Below are 3304 nucleotides of genomic sequence, written 5' to 3'. Positions count from 1 at the left end.
ACTGGAAACTCACCTCCCCATACAAGGGGCTGCCCTGCCCTTCACTTACTCAGACTCTGGGCACATCTGCCCTCCCACCACCCAGGTCTTCCCCCAGGTTAGAATATTCCAGAGCCCTGGGTTCTGGTATCAGCTCTGCTGCTCTCACTAGTTACTTCTTGGGAGGAGATGGGAGAAGAAAGTTGAGGGACTGGCCCAGGGGAAGACAGGAGGGGAGGGACAAGGTGGTGAGAAGAAAGGAAGGGCTTGGGGAATGACAAAATGTATGAGGAATGGAGGAAGACAGAGAAGGGGAGAAGAGAGGGAGGGCTAAAAGGGACATGGAGAAATGAGAGTCTAAGAGAAGGTGGGAGAGGAAGGAAGGAGGGAAGGGGAGAGAAAGGAGACAGAAGGAGGGACAGGCTGAGCAGAGAAGTCCAGGCCACTCTGTGCAGACCAGCTTGATGAGCTTCTCTCTCCTTTCTAAGTCCCAGTGTGTGCCTGATTTGTAGGTGACTGAAAGGGATGTGGCACCCCACTAGGTAAGGAGACAGGGGTGGGGAGGGGGGAGTCCTACACGAATAAACACCAGACACATAACCCTTGTACCAATACAAGGGGCTGCCCTATCCTTCATCTGCTCTGACTTTGGGCACACCCGCCCTTCTATCAGATGACCTTCCCCAACCCTGTGCACTAGAGCAAATAGCCTTCCCGTCCCAGGTTAGAATATTCCGGAGTCCTGGGTTCTGGGGTCAGCTCTGATGCTAACTGTCACAGCTTCATTCTCTGGGCCTCAGTGTCTGTACGTGGAAATGGATGGCATTGGGCTAATTGGAATCTTAAAAGGTCCTCTGGCTCTGACAGCCTGGGATGCCAGCAGTGGCTGAGGCTCTCTTAGGAGATGGAGTGAAAGAATGCAGACAGGATGAAGCCAAGGGCAGGAAGGCACAGGGACCACCCGGCTTTACTTCCTACAACAGTCACTTTCCTAACTCTCATTTCACCCATTTTTCTGCCTCTAGATCCTGGAAGAAGCCAGGTGTGAGAGTGGGATAGATCAGAAAAAAAAATCCATTGCAAAAATAACTCCAAAGCCAAGCTCTACTGAGAGAATATTGGCAAAGTCATCTCTGTCTATGCACAGGGCATAACACCTTGTATACATGGAAGGTGGCATGGTGAGGTCGAAACAGGGAGGGTGGGATCTGGACTCACAGACAAGAGATGTGATTCCCAGTTTTGCCCCTAAACTCTGTGTGACATTTGGCAAGTTGCTCCCCCTGTTCAGTTCTCAGTTTGTCCCCTGGCAAAGTTAGGGATGAAGAGGCAGCGTAAGATACTGGAGAAAGCAATAGTTTTGGAATCAAGAGAAGATTAGGATGCAAAAGTCTGTCTGTGACTTTGGTTAGGGGATTTATTTAACCTCTCACCTCCCCCAAGCTACTCTATCAGTGGTGAAATAGCTGATCTATTGCAGATCTACCTAGGCTGAGGGATGACATTCTCGGTCTCACCCTTCCCTACTCTCAAAGAAATAGTCCCCAAATAAGAGAGTTGGACTCCCTGAGGCTTCTAAGATTTATTTTACTTCCAATCTCATAATCCTGAAGATGCCTGGATTTCATTCTACAGATAAGGAAACTGAGTCAGAAGGGCTAACATATAGAATACATGAATATTAATTCAGTGGCAGAGTCATCATTTGAATACAGATTCTGACTCGTAAGCTAGCACTCTGTTGCTAAGGACAACATCACTGTTTCCAAGATCTGTGCAACAATCCCTGTAATTGTGACATCAGAGGGGGAGGGATAAGAGAGAAAATGAGGGGAGAAGAAGAGGGTAGGGGAGGAGGAAGAAAGGGGGAAGGAGAGAAATAGAAGGCATGAGGGAATAGAAAAGGAGGAGGGGATCAGAGGATCCCATACTGAGAGGTGGAAAGATCCCTAGAGGTCACCTGGGTCAACCCTCATTGACAAAAAGTTCAGTGAACTGCCTGGGATCACCAAGGTAGTAAAGGTAAGAGATGGGCTTTGATCTCAGGTCTTGTGATTCACAAGGCTCTGCTCTTTCCTTTCCAGGTGTCTGTATCTTCTCAGTCCTTCGAGGGAAATGGAGGAGGAAAGGAGACAGGAAAGTGTGGGTAAGAGGAAGAGGAGGCAGGGGGGTCTGGTGAAGGGAGGAGAAATGAAATGATGTGAAGGGAAAGAGGATCAAAAAGTGGGTGATGGAAAGGGGTGGCAGAGGTGAGAGGGAGGAAATGCTGGAGAGAGGAGAAGAAGGGATACTTTAGAGCTGGAAGAGAACTCAGGTACCAACTAATCCAACCCTTTCTGTACAGAGAAGATGTCACTGAACCACATGAAAATTAAGCCACTTTCTCCAGGTGACACAGGTAATAAGGTGGAATTTGAACTCTGGGTTCCCTGACTCCAGGGCCACTGATCTTTCCACTTAAGGACTCAGCCTTCCCTGATGCCTGATGAAGGTGAAGGTGGAGGAAGGAGGAGGAAACAATGGAAAGAGGTGAGAATGCTGAATAAGAAAAGCATTAAAAGTCAGGGAAGGGGAAGAAAGACTGGAAAACATCAAGGAAAGAAGCAAATGATGGGGAGGAAAGGATGAAGAGGGAAGGAAAGAGAAAGAAAGGGTAGGAGAACAGAGGAAAGGATTACAGGAAAGTTGACACATGGGGAGCAGAGATGGAATAGGAGGGGAGGAGAAGAAACTATGAGAGAATGAAGAAAGGAGTATGGTAAAAAGGACAGAAAGAGGTAGGGGCAAAAAGGAAGAGGTGTACATGGAAAAGAGGCTGGGCTGGAAGAAGGGGGGAGGGGAGACAGGAGAGGAGAAGGGGAGGAGGCTGGACAGCTCCAGCATGGCTCTGTGCTCTAGCTGGGGGGCAGGGCAGTGGATTACTAATGACACTAATTTTGCCAATTTGAGATCCCACCAGGGAGCCCCCTATAAAGCTATGGAGAAGGAAAACCTTTAGAGGTAGAAGGGGCTGCCTTCTTTCATCTCTCCCTCTGTCTTCTTTGGCTTAGGACAGTCTGAACTCCAGGTAACAAGAGGGTGAATGAGGTTCTCCAGCAAACACCAATGATGAAGACAGAGTATTATTAGGACTACGAATTTGTACATTGGGGTAAATTTTCTGATTTCAATGATGTGATTAATTTACATGATTGAAATTTCCTCTTATGATCGTGATCAACTGACCCTCTTAGACAACTGCTTGAGGACACTGAGGTTAATACTCATGATCACTCAGCCAGCATATACGAGAGTTAGGAAATGAAACTAGATCTTTCTTTTCCAA

General features: G+C 47.7%; 1 long non-coding RNA gene across 1 annotated transcript; it reads left to right on the top strand.

Annotated features, from left to right (window-relative positions):
* The first annotated feature begins 1817 nt into the window (after nucleotides 1-1817).
* LOC140515973 (uncharacterized) lies at nucleotides 1818-3085 on the top strand. The gene is made up of 4 exons (XR_011971228.1): nucleotides 1818-1992; nucleotides 2064-2125; nucleotides 2442-2508; nucleotides 3030-3085. It is a non-coding gene; the product is annotated as an uncharacterized lncRNA (long non-coding RNA).
* The last annotated feature ends 219 nt before the right edge of the window (nucleotides 3086-3304 follow it).

The sequence above is a fragment of the Notamacropus eugenii genome, chromosome X, assembly GCF_028372415.1.
Source record: "Notamacropus eugenii isolate mMacEug1 chromosome X, mMacEug1.pri_v2, whole genome shotgun sequence".
NCBI classification, from domain to species: Eukaryota; Metazoa; Chordata; class Mammalia; order Diprotodontia; family Macropodidae; genus Notamacropus; species Notamacropus eugenii.
This window is presented reverse-complemented; position numbering and strand designations above follow the sequence as displayed.